Source organism: Fukomys damarensis, unplaced genomic scaffold (genome assembly GCF_012274545.1).
Source record: "Fukomys damarensis isolate Sample0158 unplaced genomic scaffold, DMR_v1.0_HiC HiC_scaffold_27, whole genome shotgun sequence".
In the NCBI taxonomy this organism is placed as follows: domain Eukaryota; kingdom Metazoa; phylum Chordata; class Mammalia; order Rodentia; family Bathyergidae; genus Fukomys; species Fukomys damarensis.
The window spans coordinates 20,292,071-20,305,770 of NW_022900939.1; positions in this window are offsets into that span (position 1 = coordinate 20,292,071).

The following is a 13,700-nucleotide window of genomic DNA, read 5'->3' on the forward strand; positions in this document are numbered from 1 at the left end:
CGCTCTGAACTGTAGTCAGGATTCTGTTCTATCAGGTCTGCTAAGATGACAGAACAAGTGACGAGCACCTTGAAAGGAGAATGTGTTACTCACTGTCCCCAAGAGGAGGCAGTAGGCCAGGCCACGCAGGGGGAGCAGCAGGGACAGCCGGAGATGAGGGGCCAGGGAACACATGGCCCCAAGCCTGTGTCACCACAGAGGTAGAGAACTGTAAGGTGGGATGACTCCTATGGAGCGAGACACAAGACACAGATATTGGGCATGGTGGTTGGAGGGTTTGTCATATGATTTTTTTTTTTTTACCTGCTCATGAAAACCAGAGATGATGTAGACATAAACAATGCTGGTCTTTGGGTTGGCCATGATTTTCAGATGCCAAATGGTCAATGAGAGGACATGAAGAATGATTAGTACCAAAACGAAAACCTTAGGAGCAGCCAGAGAGGCGAGCAGGGGCTATAGTGACCACCAGACAGGGCCACAACCAATCTCTCAATAAGCTGGGGAGGCAGAATGGGTGAACTCACACTCTTTAAGGTGCTGGAGTAGAAGGATCACCAAGAACCATATACTCCACCAAAACTGTTGAAGCGCAAGCTCGCACTAGAGTTTTCTCTCGGGACCATGTTCATTCATGCATGCATGCGCTATGGTCTAGATCTAGGATGTACCCCAAAGCCTCATCCATTGGGAAGGCGATCGAATCATGGGGTGCTGTACCAGTGGATTAGTCTACTAAAGAGCTCATAGCTGACTTGCTTCTAGGAGGTGAGGCCTGGTCGGAAGAGGCAAGTCTTTGGAGATGCAACCTGGAAGGTTTATCTCCCTTCCCGGCTCCTCCCTTCTCTCTCTGCTTCCTGACAGCCATGATATAAGCAACCCTCCCCTCAGACAGCCCCTTCCACTATGAAGTTTCTACATATGACCCTACAGACCAAGTACTGAAACTTCCGAAAACGTGAGCCAAAATAAATTTTTCCTCCCTCAAATTGTGGGCATCAGAAATTGGGTTTCAGCAACAAGAAAGCGACTAAGACAACACGTGACTGGTTGAGGAACACACGTCTTCAAATTTGTAAGGAAAATGCTCACTTGTTTTCAAAGTGACACTTGTCATCCCAGCCAACTCCAGCTTCTGAGGGCTGCCTCCGTCAGCCCCCTCTTCTGAGGCCTCTGCTTTCCTCTCTAGTGAAGTAACAGTGGGGTTTGGCCTTCTTCTGGGTCTTTGGACAGTTGATCTTGATTGCCACCTTGACTGGATTAAGAGGCAACCAGAAGATGAATAAAGCCTGCTCTTGGTGTGTCTGTGGGTGTTTCCAGAGATGACTGACATATGAGCCAGCAAACGGAGGGGGAAGACCACCCTTGTTGTGGGTGGCACCATCCAATTGGCTTCAACCAGGTGGAATGAAAAGGAGAAGAAGGAAGAAGTCAGCCTGCACTTGTAAGCTCAGTGCCTCCTTTGTTACTGCCGTTGCCAGTGGCCATCAGATCCCAGCTTCTTCATCCTTTCAGCATGAGCTCACACCGGCACCTCTGCAGGGAGCTTCCAGGCCTTTAGCCTCAGACTGGTGCTGTATCCTTGATCCCTCTTGTTCTGCACCTTCCATTTTCTTGGGCTGAGCAGCTACTGCCCTCCAGCTCTCTATCATGCAGGTAGCCATTGTGGATTCCCTGATCTTGTGGGCCTAGCTAATAACCCCCCTGCACTCTGCTCCTCAAGGGAGCCCTGACCAATACAACTGTATCAGTCCTGACTTTCTCCTCCGTATTACGGTGCTACAGGAGGACCCCTCCAAGGGTCGGTCAATACACACCTCAGTACAGAGCCTACACTCACGGCTCCGTATTGGGCTGTAAACCCCACCCACTGTCATCTTCCCTCGTCACCCCAGGGAGCCTTCTGCAGTCCAGTCAGTGCCACGCTTGTCATGTTTTTGTGCTTCCTCTTGGTGATTTTGCACTTAAAGTGCCCCTAAGCCTAGTGCCAATGTGCCTCTGCTCAGGGACCGGAAGCGTGAGCGGCCCTGCCGTGCCTTGTGGAGAAAATGCATGTGGTGGGTGAGCTTCGTGCAGGTGTGCGATACAGCAGCATGGCCATGAGCTCGATGTTAATGAATGAGAGTAAGGTGTCTTCAAACGGGAGCACCCGTGACAGAGATGTCACAGCCAGAGGCCCACAGAAACCTACCCTGTACTTCTCTAACGGGTCCATCTTTCTTAGCCCAGTGTTTGTGGTGACTCTATATCTACTGAGCACCCAGAATAGGCCATATTTTCTTCTGCATCCATCTGTCTTCAGCTCCGCACACATACTCCACGTTCCCCAAGGGCAGGACAGGCTTGGCCCTTGCTGGGTCTCGGCACCTAGTGTGGAACCTCGTGGCCAGGCGCTTGCTGACAGCTGCTAAAGGAATGATCCACAGGCATTTGAGCCCGTGTTCAGAACCTCCTGGTCCTAGAATTCTGAGCACTAAATTCGTGCCCTGTCTCAGGCCCAGAAACACTGGACAGTACACTGGCCTGAATACCCAGGGTCCTAGGTCTGAGAACCAGTCACCTCCTTAACGTACATGTTATAGCAAGCAACTTCCTTGTCTCACCTCAGAAGCTTGCAAAAAGAGTGAGAATATGTTTAGCTTTTGTTGAGCCTCTACTACATGCCAAGTGGGTGCATCAGTTAGGAGGTACCTTGAACGCCCTCCAGAGACTCCCTCGGTGTGGTTTAATTTTCTCAGCTAACAAAGATTAGGTGGGGCAGCATTTTGCTGACTCCATCAGTGTTGAAGCACCTCATCATCCGGAGCCCATAGATTCATCCGCATGGCTCTATACAGCTACTGCAACTCCAGCCCTTAACCTAGGGTCCAGGAAAAAAGCAAAACAGGGCCCAGGAGAGGGGTGATACCTGTATTAGGAAAGCAAAGATTGCGGAGCACTTCGTGGACTTCTGCTTACATTCCTTTAGCCAGAACAGTGTCACATGACCCTGGATTCCAAGGCAGCTGAAAGATCACGAATCTCCCCTGGGCACGTTTCTAACACCGCCTTGAGGCTTCTTTCAGGAAGTGAGAAGGGAGACCAGCTAGCAGGCGAGTAACTGGCAGTGTGGCCTCACTGCACTCAGGAGAAATGGCTCCACAATGATTCCTAAGAGACAGGTGTTTGTTTTTTTAAACAAACTATAGCAAAAGAAGGTAAGGAACTTGAACCAAATGCCGAGCTCGGACATCTGAGCCTGTGCCAGAATGTGCAATCTCTTTGTTAAACCACTGGCTTCTCTTTGCCAACTTCTCCAAAGAGACTTTTGAATGTTACTTTTTAAGAGTTTCTCCTAAACTATTCTCCAAAGCTTCTGTCCACCCCATGTGACCACGACGGAGTCCAACGCACACTGCTGATGCCGTGGTGCCTGGCCCCACATCCTGAGGGCACTGGCCTGGGCTGTGCTGTGCCCGGGAGAAGCTCCCCTCCTTGGCTGTGACTCCCAGTGGGTTCAGACACTAGCTTTTCTCCATCCTGAGACAGCCAGTCCTCCCGGCCAGTCCTGAGGTCACCTTGTCCCCTTGCCTCAGAAAGTACCCAGTGTCTGAGTCTGTGCAGTGTGTGACAGGTGGAAGAGTGCACATGTGTACCGGCCACTTGGATCCCACACTGAGTTTGGGAACCAGGCCATGTCCGGGGTGGAGGGCAGCCAGGAGGAACTTCTGCCTTCCCTCTGCCTCCCCACCACCACCCCTTGTCTGGCCCCAGCCCCTGCCTAACATCCGACTCTTACCCAGTAAGCTGAAGTTACACACGGGTGAGGCTTGTCTAGTGTTTCCAAGGGAATCAGTGCACTAACGTCCTTTTCTGCAGCCAGAAGCTCAGGACAATGGGGACGCCCTGGCCAAGCTGTGTTGCATAAGCCTCGGGCACATTCTCCATCTATCAGGCATGAGCCCCTGTGGCCGCAACGCAGAATCTTCCGGCTCCTAAAGTTCCCTTGGTGCTTTGGAGCTCTGAGATCTATTTCAGGAGCAGGAGGGGAGCACAGGGGAAGGACAGGAAGAATGGGATTAAGATAGTGTGAAAAGGCTGCCCGTGAGGCCATGGTCCTTCCTGCCTACGGGGTGAATGCTGGGCTCGGCCAGGGCTTCAAGCGCACCGGGCCCTGGGACCCAGCAGGCCCCCTGGCGTCTAGAGTGGCTGCACCTCAAAGTCATGGGAGGAGATGGGGGGCCCCGCAGAGCACCAGCACCTCTCCAGAGGATGTGCTGTGAGGACAGAGGCTGAGACCGGGGGTCTCTGGTCACAGTGGCAGGACATTCACTCCACTCCCGAGATCCAGGCCCTTGGATAACTGTCCACTCCACACCAAGAGCCACCATCTGGGCTGGGCATCAGGCCCCTCCCCCGGATGTGCTTGTGAGACCTGTGTTGTCCCAGAGCCACCTCAGGCCAAGGGCTCTCGGCATGCACTGATGTTCAAGGGCCACAGCGCATCTGAGTCTCCTTCCCTCCCACCCCTTGCAGGCTCCTGATGATGGAGTCCCCCTCCTGCCCTGCCTCATTATCTTCCCGAGGACACCATAGGCTACCTCTGTCTCACACACACACACGCACGCACGCACATACATTCCCACCTTCCAGACCTGTGGGTGACCCTGTCCCCATCATACCCCTACATCGGGGCTTCCCTTCACCCCATCCTGCCTCACTGCCCTCTCCTTCCTGCGGACAGAGCTCAGGCTCAGAAGGTTTGGCTCCCTCACCACAGCCCTCCTCAGAAAGCAAGGTCTGTGTGCCGCCTTTTAGCCACTGCCCTCAAGGCCTCAGGCCTCCAAGGCCCCTACCTTGATCTGTTCCTTTCATGCCCTCAGGGTCCTGTGCTAGAGTCACGCTCCCTCACGCCAGGCTGCCCTCCCAGCTCCACGCCCTAGTGTGATCCCCTTCCCTGTGGAACGTGCAGCAACGGCCATGTGTGCTTTCTGAGGCTAGGTCACTAAAGCATTGTGGCCTCTTCGTGGGTCAGCACTCTGGGGAAAGCCAGTGCTGTGTTTCAAGGGTCGTTCATGCAACCACGTGCAATCGGCACGTAGGAGGGACTGAGACACCCATCCACAACCAGGACCAAAGCCAACATGCAGGCAGCCAGTTTGAAGGCAGGTCCACATTCCAGGTACAGTGTGGCCAACACCTCGGCTGCAGCCTCATGCTAGACCAGGAGCCAGGACGGGCAAGCTGAGCTACTCCCAGGTTCCTGCACTTAGACACTATGGGGTAACACTGTCTCTTTGTGTTTTAAGCCAGAGTTCTGGGGATATTTGTCATACAGTCATAAATACCTGATATGCTCCCTATAGCCGATAGACTCCCCCTATTTTTTTTAAAGTTTCTCTTCCTTGAATCCAAGGTCTGGCCTATCTTCATTTCTCTTACTCCCTAAAACCCTACTCTGGCTGTCCAGCCTTGGGTTTATCCCACCTTGGGCTGCGTTTGGTAAACTTGCCACACACCGTGATGTGGGGTCCACCCTACAGCCTCCGAGGGCCTCTGCACCCAGTGAGAGGGGAGCCCTCAGGACAAGATCCTGCTAGCTCCCTCGTGTCCCTGTCCCTGGGCCACCTGTACAGGTGAGAGGTGATGCTATGGTAAAGTTATTCAGCATCAAAAGAAACTGCAACAAGAGAGCAGAACCAAGTTGCCAGCAGGCAGGTGACTGACTTCTTTTAGCGAGTCCTCTGTCTGGAATGAATGAGAACTGCCATTATCAGAGGCAGAGGGGCCTAAGTAAATGACAAGTGCCATCTCCCTGACTCCAACCCCATTGGATGGTGAAGGTGACTTCCACTCATAGCCCAAGGTCACTCAGCCCAGCCAGGTCCCAGTCCCACCATCTGCCCTGTCTTGGATACCACTTGCTGCCTGGCTCCTCCTTGATATCCTGCCGCCCTCAGTCAGCTTTCCACCATGTGTCCACTTTTGCATCAGAACTGGTGGCTCCTTCCTGGCCAGCATGAGCTCAGTCACTCAGGAGGCCCAGCACCAGGGCTGGAAGTCACAGGGCGCCTCAGCCTCAGTAGGGGCTGCAAGTTTATCCATGGAAAAAGGCTATTGTGGAAGACAGAGGCCACAGCATCCTCCACTCTGGGACCTGAGCCACTGGGAGCCTAAACTCAGACCAGGCAGGGAAGAGCAGGATGCAGGGCCTCCTTTAAGTCAATCATCCCCTCTTTCTGAGCAAGGACGTTGTCTGGAGCACCTACTATGTATCAGGCATAGTGCTGGACTCAGGGACTATATTGAGCACTTCTGTGTTCACAGTCATGTGCGGAGAGAGATTCTGAGCTGACCAAGCCCCGTTCTCTAGCAACTTGCTAGGTGCCCTCGAGAACCCACAGGTCACCTTCCCTTGGGTCTTACTTTCCCTCTGAAGAGGACCGACTTGAAGCAGTGGTTGTCACCTGCCAAGGAACACTGGGAAATGTCTGCAGGAGCTTTTGGTTCTCAGGAGGGGTGCTATGCAGCTGGCGCGGCTGCGTGTAGGCAGCCCTTACCTGGGGCCCTGCTCCACTCCTCTGGGGCCCAGGGCCAGTGATGCATGCACAGCTGTCAGTCTGTCCACTGGGCACAGGGGAGGACCCTCCAGTCCAGAGAGCAGGTGAAGGTGGCCCATGCCCCTTCTGTCCCTTGGCTGGCCAGGGGTATACAGAGTGCCCAGCAAGCACCAGTCCCCCTGTGGCAAAGGCCACATTCAGCCTTCTCCATCGGTCTTAGCCCTTGCCCTCCTGTGTCTGCCTGTGCCTCTCCAGCCCTCCAGCTGGGGACAGCATCTTCCCTGGGGAGCTGGGTGGCCCAAGGATATTTCCTCCCCTCTCCAGGTGCCACTTACCTGCACAATAGGACTGTGGTGGCTCCAGCTATGACACAGCTGGGTGTGTCTGGGGTGGGCAGGGACGCTAAGACTTGGGTAAGGCTAAGGCTGGGGTCAGCTCAGAGTTAGAGCCTCCTTCCTCACTACCCACTCTGCAGCTGTGCTCCCCACCCTGGGACGAATCAAAGCATGCTTTTCCTACTGAGACATACCACAGGCTCTGGGCACAGGGGCTCCTGTGCCCTGGCCTTGTCCCCTTCCTGCCATAGGGCAAAAGTCTGCATCTGGGCCAGCTCCTCCTAGAGGGCTCCTCGTCACCAGTAAGAGCCTGCAGTGGTCTGAACGTATGGGCCACTGTCCCCGAGTAAACATTACCTTCACAGCAACAGAGCCCTCTCCCTAGCAGGGAGCCACGGCAGGGACATAGGACAAGCAGCCCTGTGGGCTCCAGCTGCAATGGTCACAGCTGGTAGAGGAGACTCAGCCAACTGCTGCCCCGACCCATCCTGGAATCCAAATCACCCTGGGACAAGTTTACCTGGCACGTGTGGGGTGAGCTGGGCTGCTCAGCATTTTATTTCAGCAGGTCCCAAGTCTGGGTGCAGCCTCAAACTGCTGATCACCATCCTCCCCTCTAGATCCTGACCTAAGAACTCAGGTGGCCCAGAAGACACACATCAAATCCCAAGTCATCCTGAACCCTCAGCCTTGACCAATGTAGTTGATTGAGTTCTATGATCACTTATGACATCCACCAGATGAAGGACACCAAGTTCATTCATTTGTACTACAAACATTTACTGAGCACCTGCTCCATACCAGGCACCAGACATGGGGCTGCCTGTGCTTCCGGTGTCCACTGGGGATGAGGCAAGTGTACCCTTCACCTTGAGGAGTGTCTCCAGGTGGGGATGCCATTTAGGAGACCTGATCCTCCAAGGCAAGGCTGACTTGCTCATCCAGGCAGGTCATGTCTCTGTGAGAGCCTCCCAGAAACATGAGGGAAGAGACACAAAACGAGAAATCAGCAATGAGTGTGCAGGGGGTTGGGAGGCCATACCCCACCCTGAAATCACCTCATGCTGGCAATTATGGGATCAATCAGCCCAGGCTCCCCATGCGCACAGATCTAGACAGTTCAACAAGCAGGGGGCTGTCCTAGGAAGATCTGGCATCAGGGGATCACAAGGACCCCAAAGTCCCTAGTGGGTTCCTGGCTCTGCTACTCATGAGCTGTCAACCTCAGACCACAACTCAATCTCTTGCAAATTTGGTTTCTCCACCCAAGAAATGGGGCCGATGACCCCCTGGGGGTGAGGAGCCTGGACTGTGTGTGATATTATGTTCAGCATTGGGCATTGATAGGACAGGTGACAGGACAAGGAGGAAAAAGATGTTCTGCAGCCCACAGAGGCAGCAGCCTGCCAGGCAAGAAGGAAGACAGAGGGCCTCACTAGCACTCACATCTCTGGGAAGTGGGTAGGGCCCGGCCTAGAGTCCCCCAGACAAGGCACCACTTTCCCAGAGCAGCCCAACAGCACTTGCGATGGTCACAGCTGGCACAGGAGACTCAGCCAACAGCTGCCAGGTGGTCAGAGGTGGCCATGACAAGAAAGGCCTGGCCAGTTACAGACCATGAGGTGGACACCATGGTCAGAACTGGGCACCATGGACAGAACTGACATAGAATGAATGGGTCATTAACTTAAGGATAAGACCTACAACCCAAAACCCAGAAAAAGCCAAAAGGAGACTCTCTGTGACTTTGGATTAGCAAAGAGTTCTTAGGACTCAAAAAAAAAAAGCACAAGCCAGCCAGGATGTAGCTCAGTAGTACCGTGTCAGCCTTGGAAAGCACAAGGTCCTGAGTTCAACTCCTGATACTGGGGTGGGGGGAGCACCAGCTGAAAAGGAAAGAAATTATAAATTGGGCCCATTGAACTAAAACAAAGATACCGTTTAAAAAATAAAAAGATGCTGCTACCTGCCTCATAAGCACAGGGTCCAGAGTTTAATTCCTGGTACCAAAGAATAAAAGAAAAACCATGTACTAGGAGGAAATATGCATAAAATACAAAGCTGATAAATACCTCCAGAAGGCAGAAAGAGCTCTTACAACTCAGTAAGACTAACTCCATCTTTTAAGTGAGCAGAATTGAGATATTTGATGGCAAATAACCAACAGGGCAGCAAATGAAAAGATGTTCAGACCATAGGGAAATGCAAACTAAAGGCACTATACATGCATTAAAGAGGCAAAGATCTTCAGTTCACAGTAGCAAATGCAGGCAAAGATGTGGAACACCTGGCCGCTCAAACATGGCTGCCTGAAACACAAAATGGTCACTTTGGAAAAGGGGTGGGCAGTTTCTTACTAAGTTAAATGTACACTTAATCCACAATCCAGCAACAGTCCCCCTTCTAGCGGGTACTCCAGAGAAATGAAAACCTATGACCACACAAAGACCCAAATACAAGTGTTCCCAACGCCTTTATTCATAGCAGCCACGACCGGAAGCAATTGGGCTGTCCAGTAACTGGGGGATGGTATTCAGACCCCCCAGCATCCGTGCACAGAGTGATGCACAGAAAAGAATGAGCTGCCAAAAGGCAAGACAACAGGACAGACCCCAAGTGTACTGTGGGAAGTAATGGGAGCCAGCCACGGAAGGCGTCACACTACATGGCTCCTCTACAGAACATTCTGGAAAAGGCAAGATCATGGGGACAGAGCCCAGATCTGCAGTTCGAAGGAGGAGGAGTGGGTCGATTATAGCTCAGTTAACTCTACCCCCTCAATAATCTTCATCCCTGAAAGTAATAAGATTGGAGGGAGAGGGACTGTGCGTTCCAAGTGTTGGGAATGTGCTAAATGGCTAGTGAGCTCTGTTCCTGCAGTCTGGCTTTGATGAGCCCTGTGTTCTGTCCATTTCACAGATGAGCGAACTGAAGTCTGGAGATGCCATGTCACTCAGTGTCACTGAGCCCTGAATCGGCATTTATACCCAAACCACTAAAGGTATCCTAGGGTACAGACACATCAGGGGCCACCAAGCCAGCCACCCCTTTGGGCCATTTTCCAGAGAGAGGGCCAAGGCCTGGGGAACTGACAAGCCTAAGTTCACAGGAGAGCAATGATTCTGGAGGGAACTGGGTCACATCTGTCAACATCCACCTGTCCTCAGAAAGTTTAGGAGACCTGATCCTCCAAGGCAAGGCTGACTTGCTCATCCAGGCAGGTCATGTCTCCGTGAGAGCCTCCCAGAAACATGAGGGAAGAGACACAAAACGAGAAATCAGCAATGAGTGTGCAGAGCTACCCTGGGGACCTCGTGGCACGGTGCTGGAGGACAGAGTCTCTCATCAGGGACTGGGCTGGAGGGGATGAGGAGGGGGATCCACGGTACACCCAGGCCTGTCCAGGGTGGATTCCACTCCCTATGGGGCACGAGGCTGCTCCCAAGTTGTATCACCTTGGTCTACACTGTATCCCACAGCCCAAAGTGTTCTGCAGGAAGAGACTGAAGCAATATGCCCCCGTCCCCTCTGCACTGACCAAGGACCCTTGCAGCCATGTCAGTTTGGAGTCAGAAAACAAGCACTGAGCCCTTCAGCAGAACGAGGCCCAGGAGCAGCCTGTGGACAGGGCCCCATCTACAGGCAGGAATGCATGGCCGCCACCTACCCTCTGGACTCCTGGGGAGGAAAGCAGCTCCCTCCTGAGCTCTCCAAGGCCCTCAGCTGGCTGTGCTACCTACTAGTGTCCCAGCTACTCTGTGCCTCGGCTCCCTCTTCCGTGAGGGGAGAGTTGCAATACTGTCTATGAGCCAGGCTTTCCCAGTATTCTACCTGGGATGACATGTGCACAGCACCCCGACACAGCCCTGGTTGCCTTCGTGTGCCATGTGGCCTGTCCTGGGAAAGGGTGACAGCCTCCACTTGGAAGTTTGGTGGCTCCAGGGATGGACGTCTCCTGTGAAGATCGGGGCTACAGGAAGTCACTAAGTACTGGTGGGTGACAAATAGGTTGGAGATGAGGAACTGAGCCCCTGGCCCTTGCTTCTGGCCAAGCTCTGCAGAGCCTGTGCTACCACCAGCTGCACTCACTGGGTCCTCGTGGGCACCCCCTAAAGTAGGGCGCCTCGCATTAGCAGGTCAGGCTTACAAGGTCACATGTCTTCTCGAGGTCACACAGCTAGGAAATGGCAGGGCCAGAAGCAGAACCAAGATTTGGACTCAGGGCCCGCCCCCGTACCTCACCTCTGCAGGGGGCTGAGCTCCATCTGCCCAGGACACCCCCCCACACACCCCATCTCCCAGCATGTTCCAGCCCCGGAGCCAAGCTGAAGGATAGAGACACTGTCACCTCCCAGAGAGACTCCTGGGCCCTGTGCACCTTTACTCTCACCGGTTCACACCTCCATCAAAACAAGTCTGTATGAACAATCATGGGATGTAGACCTTGCAACTGTCCGGAATGGGGGCCAATTACAATCACATGTCCTCCTACATCCCGGGGAGCTACCAGAATGCATGGCCACAACCCAGGTAGCTTGGAACAACTGAAATTTATTCTTTCACAGTTCTGGGGCCAACATCCAAAACCAAGGTGTCAACAGGCTGATTTCTTCCAGGGGTGCCAGAGGACAGCCCTTCCTGCCTCTTCCCCTGCTGGGGGCTGCATCACACTACTCTCTGCTCTGATGGTACACCATCTTCACGGGTCCCATGTGTCTCCGCCTCCTTCATGTGTCCCTCTTACAAGGACAGAGCCCACCAGACTGCAGTGTGAGCTCACTTCGTCCACTTACACCCACAAAGCGCCTACCTCCACACAAGTCTCATTCTGAGCACACGTGGACTTTGTGGGAACACTGTTTCATCATGTGTAAACAGAGAAAAAAATTCAACATGAACCTCTACGTTTGTCTTCTGAGTTTATTTTTTATTTTTTGGTACCGGGGATCAAACTCAGGACCTTGTGCTTAAGAGCCAGGTGTGGTGCCACTGAGCTAAATCCCTGGCCCTGTCTTCTGATTTTAAAAAGAAAATATCGTAGTGAGCCCCTTAAAGTATCGTGGGTCCCGGTGCTGTGTGTCCTGGAGACGCCACCCCTATCTCCACACCCCCTGGCACCTGGCACCACGGCCTGGCACTCAGAGGCACCGGATAACCTCCTGTGCTGGGGCTGGCTGTGCGCTCCGTCCCCTGCCCTGTGCCCCTCCCTCCACCCAGCACTGGGTGGATCACGTCCTTCACTGTAATCTGTCCCGTCCAGGGCACCTTCCCACTGGCCGCCCTGTACAAACAGCCCCACTCTGGCCACCACCCGCCCGGCTCCAGACTCCTGATAGCAAAGTGGAGGTTAGACTTTCTGGACACCACTGCAATTTTTCAAATAGCAATCCAGTTACCAGGCACACTGGCACCTGGGCCCCATTCCACCACCACTTGGCAGGGCCGGTGCGAGCTGCTGGCAGTGATGGATGCCCCTCCACACACCCCCACCTGCCCCAGCCACGGGCCTCCGCCTGCCAGCCCAGGGACTGCAGGCAGCCAGCCCCCAGCAGCTGCGAGGCCGGAGTGCCAAGACGCAGAGCTGGCTTCTCCCAGTGTCCCGATCGCCTAGCGGGCTTCCTGGCCCAGCCTCTGGGAGCTACACAGATCTTTCCTCCTCCTCCTTCACCTCCTCCTCTCCTCTTCAGGGCTGGGATGCCAGGAAGGCCTGGGCCAGGCAGTGCAATGTAGTTTTCCCCTGATCTGATTTAGCCCTCCCTCAATTCCATCCCAAAGCAAAACCACTCAGAAAGCAAACACAGTGTCTCTTACAGATGGAAGGCATTTGGCCACCAGAATTCAAACTACTCCTTGTACAGTCGAGGAAACTGAGGAGGGGACTGGGAAGACGGAGAGCCAAGACTGACTCCTACAGACACTTGTCAGCTCTGTGCCTCGGGCTTCCCACCCATAAGGTGGGCACAGGGCACCCCCTGCTTCCCAGGTCCATTATCAGGTCCATAGGAGTTCACTGATGAGTGGAGAGAGCAAGCCCTGAGGCTGCCCAGTTACCCAGGAGTGGGGCACAGAACCCCCGAACACTGGGGGTCCCCTGAGGCCAGTCAGAGCTAGGAAGCCATGGCCAGTTAAAAGGCAGTACCTGGCAGTGCTCCTTGGAGAGACCAGCACCTGCACTGTCCATGCACTGAGCCACATGGGGCACCGTCCACGTGCCAGGCAACGTCTCATGTTCTATGCCCCGTGGAAGGAGGCAAGCGGATGTTACACAGGCACTGGCCACTGTGGTGCCAGACAGAGAGGCGACAGCCAGCTGGAGGGGACTTGAGGAGCCCCAGAGAGGACACGAGCAGCCCAAGGATCCACTCAGCTATGCCCTGCCCAGCACATCACAGCAGCTCCAGAGGTGTGAGAGGCACAGCTAAAGCCCCTCATCTGCCTGCTCCCCCAAAGCCCACAGGCCCATCTGATGGCCCTGCCAGCCCTTGCACACCTGTGCAGAGCAAGAAGACTCGGCCTCTAGGAGTGCTGTGTGAGCCTCTCAGGTGAGCTGGTCCTCCTAGCAGGGCCACAGGCCACAGAGAAGGGGACTCAGCCAGCTGACCTAGTAAGTGTGGACGGACACACACTGACTGGACCGGTGCCATTCAGTACCGAAGTCCCCAGTTACGTACGTGTGGCCCTGAGCGCTTGATATGTGGCCCATCAGACCCAAAAAAATGCATTTTTAAAAATATATCTCATCCTAATTAGTTTAAGTTTAAACACTGAAAACACGTGAGATAATTTTCTTTTTCTTTCTTTCTTTTTTTTTTTTTTTTTTTTGGTA